Here is a 17,583-nt window from a genome sequence, read left to right as displayed (position 1 = left end):
ATGGTCGGACAGGCCCCTCGGTAAGATGTCCGCGCTCTTCACCCTGCACAAACAGTCCCGAGGCACAAACACACAGTCGAGCCTCGAAAAGGAGCCGTGTACAGCCGAGACATAAGTATAGTCCCGGGCCGTGGGGTGCATATGTCGCCACACATCAACCCAGCCCAACCCCTCACTCATTGCACGCAGTCTGGAGGGCGAAGGGGAGGGGGGCGGGAGCTCAGATCCCCCTAGGCGCCTCTGGCGATCCACGCTTACATTCATCACATCATTCCAATCTCCCCCAATCACTGCTAAGGGTCCCGAGATGCCCTCCCATACAGCAAACAGCCTCTCGGCTAAGGCCCACTGGAGTGGGGGGGGGGCGTAAACACTGCCAAACACCACCGACTCCGCACCCATCCTGCCCTTAATAAACAGGTAACGACCCTGAGGATCTACCCACTGCTTCTCGTGGATATAAGCCACCCTGCGGTGAATCAATATGGCGACTCCCCTGGACCCCCTGGAGAACCCGGCATGGAAGACCTGTTGATATCCAAATCTCTGTAGGCCCAGAGCCTTTGTACCCATCATGTGTGTTTCTTGAAGTAAAAGGACATCTGCAGCTTCATTCTTCCCCCAGCGTAACACAGCCCCACGTTTGATTTTATCTAAAAGCCCCCTGACATTCCACGTAATCACTCGTATAGTATCTACAGGAAGTCTACGAACCGGTTCAGCCATGGTCCATTAAGATCCAACACCCGAGCCCTCCACTCCCGCGCCACCCACCACACGTCATATGGAACATCGTTGCAACACACACATGCATAGCCCTGTCAACCCCAAGGACAACGGTCCCCAACCCCACGGTCCCGCAACCCCAAACAGTCCCCGTCCCCAACTCAGCGGCCCTAACCCCGACCGCCCTCATCCCGCCACCCCCAACCCTATACCTCAAAGAACCTTGAAGTACCTGTCGCGGCATGGGTGGTCCCGAGACCAGAACATAGGGCCCGGGCCCACCCATACCAATGGATCCCAACATTCCCAAACGGAACAAGAAGCTTACTCCCCCTCCCACAGAGTCTCTCTCTCTAGAGGGAGAGTGGTAGCCACCATCACGCAGTCCCCGACCCCCCACCCCACAGCCCCATTCTCAATTAGAGGACAGACAAAGTACTGCCCCATGGCGGCAACAGTGCCGGGCAGTCATCAAGGCCCAGACGACTCGATGAGTCCAACCAGAAGTCACAGCCGTGACAGTAGAGATGGAAAGGCAGGGCCTTGGAATGTTTTAGTGGTCTGTCCCAGATTGTTCGGAGTCTTCGGTCCTGCCACTGGTCTGTGTGCCATCAACCGAGGCCGCACGTCTGCGCGATTTGGATCGCTTGGTTCGGCCCCTCCTCCTCGACGTCCGGTCTTGCTGAGCCCGTGGTGAGCCCTCTGGAGAGCCCGGATTGAGCCCCGGTTGCGAGTTCGGTCTAACCCGCACCGTTTCATCCGTCCATTTGAAGAGGTCTTCCGGCGTATCAAAAAACAATGTCCGCGATTGAAAAATCACCCTCAGGCGTGCCGGATACAACAGGGAATATTGGAGCTTAAGACCCCTCAATTTTGCCTTGGCGGCCATGAAGGAATGACGCTGCTGTTGCACCATTTTGGTATAGTCAGGGAAAATCATTATCTTATGATTTTCATAGAGGAGGGCGTCCCTGATTCTAGCTTCCCTCAACACAGCATCTCTGTCATGGTAATTTAGTAGTCTGGCGATCACCGCCCTAGGCCGCTCGCCCTCAGGTGGCCTTTGCGTCAGGGCGCGATGAGCTCTCTCGATGATGAAGCAAGTGGACAGCGTCCCTGGGGGCATCCACGAATCCAGCCACTGTGTGAGGAAGAGCTCCATGTTGCCCTTCTCACAGCGCTCCGGAAAGCCAACAAAGCGGAGGTTGTTGCGGCGCGCCCGCCCTTCGGCATCTTCCACCCGGAGCGCCGTGATCCGCTGCGCTGATTCCATCGCCGCCATTCTCTTTTTAAGGGTAGTTACATCTTCCTCCACTACCGTTACCCTGGATTCGGTTTCTGTGATGCGCGCCACTGCGTTCCTCAGGTCTTGGCGTAATAGGGTTACATCCGCGCCCACTGCCCCGATCTTGGCGTCTAGCATGTCCCTCGAGTGAGTAATGGCCGCCATAAGGGCTGCATTGTCTGGCCCCCCTCCAGGCGGAGCACCCCCGGATGAGCCAGCGCCCCCACTGGGCCCGGTGAATTTGTCGATAGTCACTTGCTTGGCGGGGCCACCACCTCCCCTGGTCATGGCTGCGGAGGGCCAAAAAGCAAAAGGAAAAAAAAAAAAAAAGGGGGGGGGGGGGCCCCTCACGATGGAAGGAGGCGCCGAGCCACGACCGCTCCTGCCAAGGTCTATGGAGGGCAAGGGAGGACAACGTCCGGCCCCGGGGCAGGTCTTGGCGGATCCGTCTCAAAGCGGCCCAATGACTCGGTCAGGACGCGGCCGGCCCCAGCGACCGCCAAGGAGCAGGGTCGCCTCCGAGCAGCAGCCCCCCCCAGAAGGGTGGACAATTATGGAGGGCAAGGGAGGACAGTGTCCGGCCCCGAGGCAGGTCCCGGTTGGTCCGTCTCGAAGCAACCCAATGACCTGGTCAGGACGTGGCCGGCCCCAGTGACCGCCAAGGAGCAGGGTCACCTCTGAGCAGCAGCCCCCCCCAGAAGGGTGGATAGTTATTGCGTATGTCGCGCCAGAGCGCTGGCGTCTCCCTCGGCCTGGGGGGGGGGGGGGGGGGGCACTACTCACGGCTGCTGCCAGCTTCTCCACTGTCCGCCCACGTCGAGGGTCAATCACCGCCGTTCAGGAGTATCAGGGCGCCCGACCTCCGCCTCGTCTGCAGGACCCGGCCAGTACTGGGCCGCGAAAACCGGGGCCCCGGTTGCGCCTGGGCCACCAGGCCTCTCCAGCCGATCTCGGTCGACCGCTGCCCCGGCTCCTCCTCCGTGTAGGTCTGGGCCCCGGCAGAGGGAGCACAGAGACTCTCCCGCGTTCCCAGCCCCTCGGGTCTCCGGGCGTCGCGGCCGTCACCAGGCCCGGCGATGCACCGCTCCCCGGCCGGGGAGCGCCAAAATCGAGGTCCCGGCTGCACCTCCGCCCACCAGGCCGCACTTTGCACCTCGGGGCTCCGTCCCGTTCCGGGACGCCGGACCTCCGCTGGGCACACCGGAGGAGTCCAGGTGTTCTCGGCAATCACCGCCCCGTTGTGGCTGTGGGTTCTGGGGTCGGGGACCAGGATATCAGGAAGGATTAATGGCGGGCCGGCGGGAGCTCTAACAAGCTGCGACCGCCATCTCCGCTTGCGTAGCCACGCCCCCCGGCCCTGTCGTATTTTAATTATAAAATGTACGTCCACCGATTCCGTAACTGTTAGACACCTTAGTTCTTGCAACCTAATGGCCCGCCCGTTACGTTCCTCTACAGTGTAAATGTCTATTCATCATATACGATTACAGTTTGCTCCGTGGCCGGCCCACGTGGTTATAGGCTCGTATTTGTATAATGAAATTTTCACAATAAAGGTTTTTAAAAGAAAACATGGTAGTAGTATATACATTGGTAAAGTTTTTAATAATAGTCACTGTTTTAGAATCATTAAAAGGCAAGTGAAATAAAGCAGACCAATTACATGAAGGGTAAAAGGTATAATACGAAGGAACGCAGTAAAGATAAATGGTCAAGGGCTGTTGTGTTTTCTATTCCTGCAACATAAAGTGATCGATAAGAATCTCATATTCAGGCGTATCGGCGACTAAGACAGCAGGTCGACCCTCTTTTGCTCAACGGCTCCGTCATGGGACGAAGAAACGCTCTTTTTCTCGAAAAAAGAATATATTTTACTTGCAGGACAGTTGTAAAATTTCCGGGAAAGTACATTAGCCTGGAACATTATACCATATATTTAAGAAAAAATAATGTTCGGAAGTAATGAAAAGCGTAATTTTTAGGTCATATGACCAAGCCTTTCATCATTACAATAAGAAAAGTAAAATGAACCAATGAAAAGTTTTATTAACAAGTCACATGACTTGTTATGCTTACGTTACGTGCTGCGCGCCCCGGATGACTTCCGGATGCGCTAACGCGGCGCGTCATATGACGCATTACGCGACAACGCAGGTACAGAATATAGTCAAAATGTCTCCACCAACCAGCGGTCGGAACACAACCCCTTTCAGCAGGCTAAATAGTTCTGTTAAATGACAACAGAAGGGACAGGCAACAAGAACCATCAGTCAAAGAGGGGAGGGCTAGTTCTTCTCTACCGGGTTACATTGGGGCGCTACCGGAACTGATCGAATTGGTAGTCTACAGTGTTTCTGGATGTTTCAGACTGAAGCTGGGGTTAGCATGAGAGCAGCACCATTTCGTAGCTCCGTCGTGGTCATTCCGCAACCAATCATGGCAGCCGTTCTTTATCGTTATTTTGGGCGGGGTGGGTGGCGGAGCCGAGCTGTTTTGCAGCCATCATTGTGTGGAGTTCAGTTCATCTCACTAGTTTTGTATTTGTCATGAGGGGTTGTTCCTAATGTTTCTATTTTAGCGAGGTCAAAAAGAGATCCCATTAGTGGCCTACTGATTTTGCTCGATTCCTTTTCTTTTTTTTTATACGATTTTTCGTTATCTGCAAAGACTAAACAGAGTATTGCGACTCTGTGTTTGTTTGTAAATAGAGAATGAACCAAAGAGAACTAATTCTAAAACAGTAAATACTTGGATAACAATGAATCAAATGGAGAGAGAAGCAGGCACGACGGATTACAATGGGGGCAAAGACCTGCGTTAACTACCTTTCACTATCTGCAAAGAGAGAGTACTCCTAATAGAAATGAGGGGGGGGGGGCACCATTCAAAGCAGATCAGTGTGCATAAACACGAAAATGTTTTCACTTACCACGTACTTGACATTCGACAGCTTATGATATTTGCTATTAAAAAACCATTGAAATTCACTGAAAAAACCATAGGTTATAGACCATATATAGTTAGGAATTAGCATTTACAAAACCTTGAAAATTCACTGAAAAAACCATAGGTTATAGACCATATATAGTTAGGAATTAGCATTTAAAAAACCTTATTTTACTCACACAAAACCATTGAAATTCCATATATAGTTAGTTGCACTAACTATATATCGCGCACCTGCAATCCACTGCTGATGATGTCACATATTACATCATTCATGACATGGTCAGTGACATCACTGATGACATCACTGATGACATCTCAAATGACATCACTGATGATATCACTAATGACATCTCATTTGACATCATTCTTGTGCTAATACGATAAACCTCTTCAGACTCTAATATAATCTTAGATACACTCAGTGTATACAGACACTCACACACTTCCACTCATCCATGGAGTTACTCACACACCCAGTCAGTCATGCAAAGAAACAATCTCATCTCCATTTCTTCAACTATACAGTTAAACACACCTTACTTATTGAAACATATACTAACACATATTTACTCTCTTATACAATCCCTGATACAAGTTCACAATGATCGATACAACCACTCACTCATTCGGTGGCTCTCATGCACAGTTATTTATATATGCCAACTCTCACATGTACTGTGTTTTACATATGTACTTACTATGACATGTAGCATTGAGATATCCATTTACTCATCAATACACTCATGCACACAGTCAACTGCCCATGTAGCTGTTTCCACATGCACTCTTGAACTCATACACCTAGTGAATAAACTGTTCACACATCTATGCATAGAGTCACACACCTTTCAGCCACCCCCACACAAACTCAATCTCCCATAGAAATACTTGGGCAAGCAATTAATAACACATATAGCCTCTCGTATAGCTAATGATCAACACATGCAGCAGTTTACAGAACAACAGACATAATGATGCACAAATTAAGACAGTTTAGTCACTAACCCATGCATTCAGTGAGACACATTTAATCACTCACTCATACAGTCAGTCACGCACCTACTAAATCCTTCATCCAGACACTTATACATCCACTCATTCTTCAATATGTAAGATATATTTTAACTTTACAGAAACATACAGTCACTGGATGTTGTCATCAGTGATGTCATCAGTGATGTCATTTGAGATGTCATCAGTGATGTCATCAGTGATGTCACTGACCATGTCATGAATGATGTAATATGTGACATCATCAGCAGTGGATTGCAGGTGCGCGATATATAGTTAGTGCAACTAACTATATATGGAATTTCAATGGTTTTGTGTGAGTAAAATAAGGTTTTTTAAATGCTAATTCCTAACTATATATGGTCTATAACCTATGGTTTTTTCAGTGAATATATATATATATATTTCCTTACCCATAGAGCCTATGGCTTTTGCTCCTAATCTATTCTTCAATATAAGTATTTTATTCTTTGGTAACCTGCATTATAATAACATTTTCGCACCCTTTAACTCTGTGAGTTCATTTATTCTTTTTCACTCATTCGTTCATTCACTCACTGCCTTACTTTCTTATTGTTGGAAATGGGATCCCCGGCTGGCCAGGGCTTTCGCCAAAGTCAGTCAGAGACCACCACTCCCAAGTCAGGGCAAGGGAGTTACACGCCAAGATAACCCCTGCTCACCCTCTAGGTAACGTGGCGCGAGCAGCAAGGCTAAACTCGGAGGCGATGTAAGTTAAGTATTTGCGCACGCACCCCAGCAACAACAACCAAAGGCCCACCACAAAGGAAACTCCACACAAGGTTATATAAAAATAGCCTTTGTATTACACCAAAACACATTAGATAAAACACACACTTTACAATGTGCCAGAGGCACGGGCAGAATTTACAGGGGATATGTACAAGACAGGGCCACCTGGACCACTGTCAGGAATCAGAAGTAGCACTTTCAGAAATAGCACTTAGAATATAAAATTACTTTAGCACAAAATAGCACACAACCAGTATCTACTGGTAACCAGGACCTCACTAGCACCACCTGTACTAGGGAGAAAACAACCACCTATGTATCACAATACCTGTAGGTGTGTAAGCACATAACACATGATGCAATGCATAACATTCATTCAGAGGTGTAAGGAAGGAAAACTCATGATGCATCAACAATACATTCAGAGGTGTAAAACAATCACAATGGCGCCAAACTCACAAGTCACCACCTGTGACTGTCCATAGGCAGGAACACCAGAACTGTCCCAATGTCAGGGGCCTAAACGGAGCAGCTGCCCACGAAGTGCCGGGCAGCTGTGTGAGACAATACTGGGGCCAACGTGGGAGCCTCGCTGGGCTCTGGGCCCCAGAACAAAGATGTGCCCCCTAGAGCCTCTCTGGGCTCTTAACACAAATGTGGCGCTGTGGAGCCTCTCTGGGCTCTTAGTGAGCAACTGTCCCCTTGAGCCTCCCAGGCTCAAAATAACTGATGCCCCTAGAACCTCTCCGGGCTCAAAGCAACAATGGCCCTCCCAGAGCCTCTCAGGGCTCTTGAACACAGCAATGGGGGCACTCAGGGTTAAAGAAATGCCCCGTCGTTGGAGCCTCGCTGGGCTCGGAACACAGGCAACACTGCCCCCGGATGGAGCCTCTCAGGCTCTGGTGAGATGCCTCCGCGATCGAGGAGCACCGCTCTGGGGAACACATTGTTGAGGGAGGGCCCCTTGGGCTTCTGAACACCCTGGACCTCGCACTGGGGGGGGGGGGGGATGCGGGCACCGGCAATGTGCCCCGACGCCTCCCCCTCCTCCCGAACCCTCACGCCTCCCACTCACCGGGTCTCTGCCGGAAGGTGATGCAGCTCTCGCTCCTCGGGGTCTCTCTCCACACCGGGGAGCTCCACTCTGCTCCCTGTCGTGCTGCGGTGGCTCTTGGGCTCCGGGGCTCTCCCTTGGTCTCGGGAGCCCTGGGAAGGCAGGCGCCGCTCTCCCTCCTCACTCACCGGATCCCGGGGTCGGCTCCCGGCAGCTTCCGGCTTCCTCTGTCCTCTCGGCTGCGGTGTGCGGGACTTCCGGTCGGCCGCGCACGGATTGGCCGGCCGGACAACCACTTCCGGGTCGTCGCGGGCAGCGCGGCGGCCCGGCTCAGGCACTGCAGGCGGGGGGTGAATTTACCGAGGGGTGGCCTCCCTCGAGGTAAATTATAAATCAGAAACAGCGGCAATGTCCCGGGCAGGGTGGGCACCTGCCAGGGGACTCTAAAATCAGCAAAAGCGGCGTGGGCAGCCGCGGAAGGGCAATGACAGCGCTCCCAACGCTTACCCGATAAATAAAGCGCTTCTAAGCGCTAGGGCCGCAAATAAAGCGCTTCCAACGCTTCAGGGATAAAAGACAGCGTTCTCAAGCGCTAAGGGCAAAGTCCAGGCCCCAAAGTCCCTAAAAGACAAGCCAAAGTCCTTCTAGGCAGGCAGGGGGGCAAGGCTGGGCTATGAGGCAGCTCACTGGGTCTCCAGGCAGGGAGACACTCCAAGTGGCGGTCCTCTGGCCCAGCGACAGCAGCAACAGCCCCCTCAGGATCCTGGAAGAGAACAACCTCTGTGGGGACACAGCCCCATTTTTATACACCATATTCCTTTGTCTGAGGGCAGGGTGGGGGCGGAACCAGTCGCAGCTGGTTCTTGAGTACTCTGTTTACCTCAACCACCCTCTCTATTCACTGGCAGGGCTTGGGTCATTAGACACACCACAGGGGGGCGGAGCCAGCATTGTGTGGGGAAAACCCAGCCCATCCAGGACACAGGTACACTCCTCCCACACATCACTCATGCTAATCTCACACTCACCACCGGGCAGACCCATCCAGACTTCCTGGAGCCTGGCATGCCAGCCAGCTCCAGCCAATCACACTCCAGCACCCTCACTGCACACGTACAGCCATGTCTAGAAATGGCGCTTCCCTACTAGACACATACATGCTGCATACACCATCTCGCAGCATTCACTCTCACGAGTTCACACATACCAGACTCAAGCCTGTACACCCCACGCATCAGGAACTACCAGGGACACATACATTCCCCATGCATTCCTATGGGCGGGCAGGCCTAGCTCAGCACATGCACTCAGAGTGCGCACGCACTTTCCACTGGGACACAGTGAAAGTGCGCAGAATCCCAAAAATCACCATTGCCAGGTCACCATTTCAAGCAAAAAGTCTAGGGGTGAACCTGCCCTAAGGCCCAAGTCCAACACAACCCCCTTCCAGCCAAAACGCAGGGGAGACCAATCACCACCGTGATGGACTTCCCTTCTTGGGGCGATAGAACACGGACGCGGGCCCGCAACTGCAGGGACACCCTCCTGTTCTAAGCCACGGTGAACCCATGGGATTCCTTCTCAACACACTGTCTGGACCAACTGGGCTACCCCACTGGTACTCCCAAGTTGTCCGCGGCCAGGACCAGGCCCTGGGCCACCCAGGTGCCACTGGTCCTTGCCAATTCGCAGAGCGGGGGGTAGTAACCCCTGGCACATAGCGGCCATTTTCCACTCTTCCTGTCTGCAAGACAGGACTAGACTGCCACTGGTTCTCCAGCCTAGGGTCTACACCCTCAGGCGGACCAGGAGTCTCAGGGAAGGCTCTCCTCCCCCTACCTCTTCTTCTAGGGTTCCTCCTCCCTCTGCGAGGGGTACCCTTACAACGCCACTCCAACCCAGGGCTTATCCACTCAGGTTGCACCGGGGTCAGAGGTGGGCTCTCCCACCCTCTGCACCCCCTTCCAGAGGTCTGCCCTCTCCCACCTGGAGAAGTTCCTATGGAAGAAGAACCGGTCAGGACACTGGTTACAGTCGTCCTACCCTTCAGGTCAGGCTGACCCTGAACCTGGCCTTCCAACCTCTGGTCTAAAACCTTTGGTGGAACAATTGCCTGGCACTCCAGGACTTCTGGGGTTCACACACAATCCCCCTGAGGCTAACAAATGAGACATATGTTGTGTGACTGTCTGTCTGGCGCAGATCTCCCGTCCCCTGTCCACCTGACAGTGCGTGACGATCCCCCAGACCAGAAGTGGCGCCACCCGGGTCACTACACGGGAACCTAGCCCAACTGGGTAGTCCCTGACCCACTGGTCCTTTCACTGGGGAACTCCCCCAATCACTCCTCACTCTGGACTCCTGTACCCTCCCTACCGGAGCGGTACTGCCAGACTCTAGAACCACAAGAGCTCTGTTTACAGACGCTCCAGGTCCTCTACTCACTAGGAGATCCTCCTCAAGTGGACTAACAGGACAGCCTAGGTCCCCAACCTGGTGTTCCCTACAGAAACCATCCAAGTCCTGAGGCAGGGCTTCGGGCGTCTGGGGAACCTCGGTCTCCCCCTCACTCCTGCTCCACTGAGCCAGGCAGTGAGCCCCTACACCCTCCTCGCTATCCTGGGACCTAGCTGGGCTACACTGAGCCTCTTCCACCACGCTGGGCTGGAAGATCCCTGAACCACGACTTTTGGAGTCACTCACCAATGACTCTAGAGAACCTCTAGCACTTTCCCAGCGCTCTGCTTCCTTAGCAAGCTCCCATGGGCAAAAGTGCTCAGACTTCAACAGGTGCTGGCGCAACTCTAGACAACAAACACTGAGCAACTGCTCTTTGAGAAACATATTTACTACTCCGTCCCTCTCATCGTCCGGGTTATCCGCCAGCCAATCCTCCATTGCATCAGAACAGTCATCCACAAAATACCCCCACTTCTGGTGAGGCGGTTTCCTATGGTTCCTGAACTTCAACCTGTTCTCCTCCTCTTGGGAAACAGGTTCCAGACTGGGGGAACTGGGACTGGGATTTCCTACACTGAAATCTAAATAGCTGCCACCACTGGACCCAACCCTCCCTGGGGGATCCAGACACTCAACACTGCGCGCAGGGGATAGTCTACCCTCCAGAGCTACTTTGCCTCTGGTGGAGGCCCTCTCAGCCTCCTCTATCCTTTCCTGCGCTAAGACCCTCTCGGTCTCTAGCTGTTGCTTTCTAACGCCCAGCTGTGCCATAGCCTGGGCATGCTCCAACCTGAGCTTCTCTAAAGCCAGCTGGTGCTCCCTTTCTCTCCTCCTATCTTCCAGCTCCTCTGGGGACAGGGAAAGGGATGAGGCGCTGCCTCCTACGCTGGACCCAGCAAGGGACTCCCTATCTATGGGGTCTCTACTCTCTACTGGTGTCCAGGTGCTGTCATCTTCTTCCTCTTCTGAATCTTCAGGGCTCCCCACAGACCCACCACCCTCCTGGTGTGGGGCCCAGACCCTTTCCTCACTGCGCTCACGATCCCATTGACCCTCTTGCCATCTGACCAGGCGGTCCCTAAGGTCGTACCAGTTTGACTCACCCCTCCCTTTGTCTCTCTCGTCACAGAACCTTACCAGCTCCCACGTACTGTAGGTATCTAGATCACTGAAATCAAAGACAAGCTCCATCTTGGCAGGACGTTCTAGAGACAAGATCACACAGGGAACCTAGGGGTCTGAGCTAACACAGGAGTACAGAATTCACAAGGTCTCAGCAAGCTCTCTACCCTAGAGAACTCACACTCACTTGCCTAGTGCCACACACCATTCATCCACACACAACCCTCCCCTCGGACTGGTAAGGCAGTTTCTACCACCCCTGATTCCTCAACCTGACCACACGTGACACAGGTACCGACTCTGGGCGCAGGGTGGGGGAACAAATGTACTGGACACAATTGCACAATGATACCTTCAGGAGAAGAAAATATGAAACTTCAAAAAAACAATCCCCTAAAATGTGGTCATCTAAAATGCAGAGTTTTGTGGTGCAGCCAGCTGCTACTAAGGTACAAGGCAAACACAAATCCTTATCCTCACCGCTTGCCGCCAATGTTGGAAATGGGATCCCCGGCTGGCCAGGGCTTTCGCCAAAGTCAGTCAGAGACCACCACTCCCAAGTCAGGGCAAGGGAGTTACACGCCAAGATAACCCCTGCTCACCCTCAAGGTAACGTGGCGCGAGCAGCAAGGCTAAACTCGGAGGCGATGTAAGTTAAGTATTTGCGCACGCACCCCAGCAACAACACCCAAAGGCCCACCACAAAGGAAACTCCACACAAGGTTATATAAAAATAGCCTTTGTATTACACCAAAACACATTAGATAAAACACACACTTTACAATGTGCCAGAGGCACGGGCAGAATTTACAGGGGATATGTACAAGACAGGGCCACCTGGACCACTGTCAGGAATCAGAAGTAGCACTTTCAGAAATAGCACTTAGAATATAAAATTACTTTAGCACAAAATAGCACACAACCAGTATCTACTGGTAACCAGGACCTCACTAGCACCACCTGTACTAGGGAGAAAACAACCACCTATGTATCACAATACCTGTAGGTGTGTAAGCACATAACACATGATGCAATGCATAACATTCATTCAGAGGTGTAAGGAAGGAAAACACATGATGCATCAACAATACATTCAGAGGTGTAAAACAATCACAATGGCGCCAAACTCACAAGTCACCACCTGTGACTGTCCATAGGCAGGAACACCAGAACTGTCCCAATGTCAGGGGCCTAAACGGAGCAGTTGCCCACGAAGTGCTGGGCAGCTGTGTGAGACAATACTGGGGCCAACGTGGGAGCCTCGCTGGGCTCTGTGCCCCAGAACAAAGATGTGCCCCCTAGAGCCTCTCTGGGCTCTTAACACAAATGTGGCGCTGTGGAGCCTCTCTGGGCTCTTAGTAAACAACTGTCCCCTTGAGCCTCCCAGGCTCAAAATAACTGATGCCCCTAGAGCCTCTCCGGGCTCAAAGCAACAATGGCCCTCCCAGAGCCTCTCAGGGCTCTTGAACACAGCAATGGGGGCACTCAGGGTTAAAGAAATGCCCCGTCATTGGAGCCTCGCTGGGCTCGGAACACAGGCAACACTGCCCCCGGATGGAGCCTCTCAAGCTCTGGTGAGATGCCTCCGCGATCGAGGAGCACCGCTCTGGGGAACACTGTGTTGAGGGAGGGCCCCTTGGGCTTCTGAACACCCTGGACCTCGCACTGGGGGGGGGGGATGCGGGCACCGGCAATGTGCCCCGACGCCTCCCCTTCCTCCCGAACCCTCACGCCTCCCACTCACCGGGTCTCTGCCGGAAGGTGCTGCAGCTCTCGCTCCTCGGGGTCTCTCTCCACACCGGGGAGCTCCACTCTGCTCCCGGTCGTGCTGCGGCGGCTCTTGGGCTCCGGGGCTCTCCCTTGGTCTCGGGAGCCCTGGGAAGACAGGCGCCGCTCTCCCTCCTCACTCACTGGATCCCGGGGTCGGCTCCCGGCAGCTTCCGGCTTCCTCTGTCCTCTCGGCTGCGGTGGGCGGGACTTCCGGTCGGCCGCGCACGGATTGGCCGGCCGGACAACCACTTCCGGGTCGTCGCGGGCAGCGTGGCGGCCCGGCTCAGGCACTGCAGGCGGGGGATGAATTTACCGAGGGGTGGCCTCCCTCGAGGTAAATTATAAATCAGAAACAGCGGCAATGTCCCGGGCAGGGTGGGCACCTGCCAGGGGACTCTAAAATCAGCCAAAGCGGCGTGGGCAGCCGCGGAAGGGCAATGACAGCGCTCCCAGCGCTTAGCCGATAAATAAAGCGCTTCTAAGCGCTAGGGCCGCAAATAAAGCGCTTCCAACGCTTCAGGTATAAAAGACAGCGCTCTCAAGCGCTAAGGGCAAAGTCCAGGACCCAAAGTCCCTAAAAGACAAGCCAAAGTCCTTCTAGGCAGGCAGGGGGGCAAGGCTGGGCCCAGAGCCAGCTCACTGGGTCTCCAGGCAGGGAGACACTCCAAGTGGCGGCCCTCTGGCCCAGCGACAGCAGCAACAGCCCCCTCAGGATCCTGGAAGAGAACAACCTCTGTTGGGACACAGCCCCATTTTTATACACCATATTCCTTTGTCTGAGGGCAGGGTGGGGGCGGAACCAGTCGCAGCTGGTTCTTGAGTACTCTGTTTACCTCAACCACCCTCTCTATTCACTGGCAGGGCTTGGGTCATTAGACACACCACAGGGGGGCGGAGCCAGCATTGTGTGGGGAAAACCCTGCCCATCCAGGACACAGGTACACTCCTCCCACACATCACTCATGCTAATCTCACACTCACCACCGGGCAGACCCATCCAGACTTCCTGGAGCCTGGCATGCCAGCCAGCTCCAGCCAATCACACTCCAGCACCCTCACTGCACACGTACAGCCATGTCTAGAAATGGCGCTTCCCTACTAGACACATACATGCTGCATACACCATCTCGCAGCATTCACTCTCACGAGTTCACACATACCAGACTCAAGCCTGTACACCCCACGCATCAGGAACTACCAGGGACACATACATTCCCCATGCATTCCTATGGGCGGGCAGGCCTAGCTCAGCACATGCACTCAGAGTGCGCATGCACTTTCCACTGGGACACAGTGAAAGTGCGCAGAATCCCAAAAATCACCATTGCCAGGTCACCATTTCAAGCAAAAAGTCTAGGGGTGAACCTGCCCTAAGGCCCAAGTCCAACACTTATCTTCTGAATTCTTCTTACTTCTCCCTTAGAAACCTTCTGGAGCCTCCGTCATCAACCAAGCAATGAAGAAATCAGGAACTGAAGTATTCAATGGGTAAGTGTTCATTCTTCTCTTTATATTTCTTTTTTCCTATTTACTTTAAATTGTTATTTCTCTCTAGTTCTAAATTACCGAGCTAACTAACCGACGCACCGAAGCGCTCGAACATGCGCCTAAGCCTGGCACAAAATTGCGCTATTTCTATTTAACTAGACTATAGAAAGAACATGACTAAACTCTGAAATCCATTGGTGCCTCGGTTCTAAAATCAACCGGTGCACTTCACAGCTGGTCTAGACCTCGCACCCGTGTACAGGAACTCAGGACTAGACCGGCAACTTCCACCGCGGTCCTCCCTGTTGGTAGTATAGGGGAGAATGCCCGGTTCCGTGCTATAATCACCCGCGACCTTTTGCGAGCGGGTGATCTTTGCAATGCCGGTTCAATGGCAGATACTGCGAGACAAAGAAGATCTTTAATTACTTTTTGATGCACCCTGACACCTGTCCAGCGGGTGCAGAAGAGGTGAGGTCTGTACTGTGCTAAGGAGGAGAGACCTGTCCTGGGCTGGGGGTGCAGTGGAGGTGCGGCCTATCCAGTGTAGAAGTAAACCTCAGCAAGGCCTACCAGTGCAAGGGGTTCGCCCTTCTCTGCACAAAGTCCTCAGACCATAGGAAGAAGTTGGCACAGAAACTTGGAAATAGAAGAGTATAGTTTATTAACCTCCGGAGGTGGTACTACAGTCCACACAACACCCTTCGGTATTGTATGGAGTAGCACACCAAACTAAAGCACATGGCCACTATTATACACAAAGAGGGGGCTCAAAGAAGGCGGTACAAAACACAAGAATGAGTTTTATGTACATATAAGGACATTTTAGCAGCACAATCGATGAGTGGGCGGAGTTAACGGTTCTCGAGACCTTCGAAGACACATTCCTATCTGGAACTAATTACTAACAGCTGCAGACTCTACTGGGCATGCGCTAAAACAGGTGATACTAAATATAGCCTGTTGCTGGGCAGATTTCGAGCGCAGTTAACAAGGAAGTAGGACAAAACACACGGTGAGCACATGGCAGCATATGACAGACAAAATGGCTGCCGCAAATACAAAATGGAGTCGACTCAATTGTTACGGTAGTTGCCAAATACAGCATGTCTTCTGCGAATGCTTAATCTAATCGCTGTCAAATTACAACAGACGACCCTTTCAGCATTAGCTGAAGACATTCGACTTCCTGGGATAGTCTAAATATTCATCCTGTATATCAATTTTCATCATTTCAGCTACTTCTTTGTCTAAAATACTTTGTACTTTCATATCTGCAGTATTTCTCCTAGCTGGTATACAAGCATTAATGCACATAGAGCATAATATTGGACCACAATGCACACATATACAACATGTACAGATTATCGCAATTATGATACACAGGACAATCAATATTTTCCAGCCCCAAGCAGAAACTAGAGTCCAAAACCATTCCGCAAAAGTCCAAGTACCATTTTCTGTATGAATTTCTTCAGCAATCTTATGGAGTTTATTTATCGCATTGTACACTGATGGTGTGTGTTCAGGGATGAACACACAACAACTACTACCAATGATGCGACATGCACCACCTCGGTCAGCAAGCCAAGCATAACATCTAGCACCATCCTGTTCTGGAGTGCAACAACTCGGTAATGCAGTCACTTATTCCAACAGGAATCTGTCCAACACTTTGTACACATAAGTTTGCTTTAGTCTTTGTAACAGAAATCACAAAGCGTTCACTTTCGTCAGAGTTTCTTGTGTTGGTGAAGACATATGGCGTTGAAATATTGTCCGGTCGGTATTCCTCCCTTTCCCATTTAGTTCCATTAGCTTGAGGATACCCATCTTTGTCTTGATAACACTCTTTATTCAAACGGAAAAGAAGTCCACCTACTGTAGGCTTTCTGGTTGCAAACAAGAGAGTGAACCAGGCTCGAGAGCCATTATGTGAGAAAGGAAGAGGTATAAAAGGTGTTCCTCCTTTCTTTTGATGAGCAGGCATCATCCCACATACCCAACACTTGGTTGTGTAGCAAAACCTCCTGCAGGAGTTCGTGTCCATTTTCCAGGATTAAATTGCAAACAAATCATACATGATTGTACTACTCTCTTAGCTGTGCTAGCAATTTCTGGATGCTCCCAAACTTGCGTAAGCAATTTCACTATTGCTGAAGCTCTAACATGTGCCAGCCCATGTGCCATCTGAACCATAGGTTGTACAAAAGCTATGGGCAACTTCCATTTATCCATTTGCTTATTTTGCCAACAACCTTCATCATCCAACTCTCCATCTTTAGACCATTGCTCCCGTTCTTTCTCAGAAGCGTCTCTCTGTATCTCTAATACTTCTTGCCTAGCATCGTGCCACCGCTCAGCTTGCAACTTAACTACATACATGGAAGTAGTGCTGGGCTGCATCGCAGTCTCACGTGCCACTCGATCTGCAAAGGCATTTCCTTGTCCCACCTTATCTGTAACTTTCTTGTGAGCACTACATTTCACAATAGCTATTCTTTTTGGGTATGTCAACGCAGTCAAAAGGTTATGCATTAATTCTCCGTGCATTATCTGCATCCCATGTGATGTCAGAAAGCCTTTTTCCTTCCAGAGCAGGCCAAAATCATGCGCCACTCCAAAAGCATAGCGGCTATCTGTATAAATGTTCACACACAAATCAGTACTAAGCTCACATGCTCGTGTCAAAGCTATTAGTTCCGCTGCTTGAGCTGACTTCTGTGCTATGCGAGCTGTCTCCACTATCGTGTGAAGTGTGGTAATTGGGTATGCAGCTGAAGTTGTACCATCCGGCAACTTCAGACACGACCCATCAACCCACAGTTCTTCATCTACATCTAGAAGGGGCGTATCTTGCAAATCAATACGACCCGTTGTCTGTTCTTCAGTCAGGAAAATACAATCATGTGTTTCTTGTGCCTCAGCCAAATCGAAGTTTATTCTTTCATAAATTAAAAGATTC

General features: G+C 51.7%; 1 long non-coding RNA gene across 1 annotated transcript in view; it reads left to right on the top strand.

The window, feature by feature from the left end:
* The window catches only part of LOC144806538 (uncharacterized), a 53,837-nt gene that overhangs the window by 18,877 nt on the left and 17,377 nt on the right, over positions 1-17,583 (top strand). The window contains exon 3 of the long non-coding RNA XR_013605825.1: positions 14,554-14,618. This is a non-coding gene — a long non-coding RNA (uncharacterized LOC144806538). The remainder of the gene's footprint in view (positions 1-14,553; positions 14,619-17,583) is intronic.

The sequence above is a fragment of the Lissotriton helveticus genome (genome assembly GCF_964261635.1).
Source record: "Lissotriton helveticus chromosome 1_1 unlocalized genomic scaffold, aLisHel1.1 SUPER_1_unloc_81, whole genome shotgun sequence".
In the NCBI taxonomy this organism is placed as follows: Eukaryota; Metazoa; Chordata; class Amphibia; order Caudata; family Salamandridae; genus Lissotriton; species Lissotriton helveticus.
This window is presented reverse-complemented; position numbering and strand designations above follow the sequence as displayed.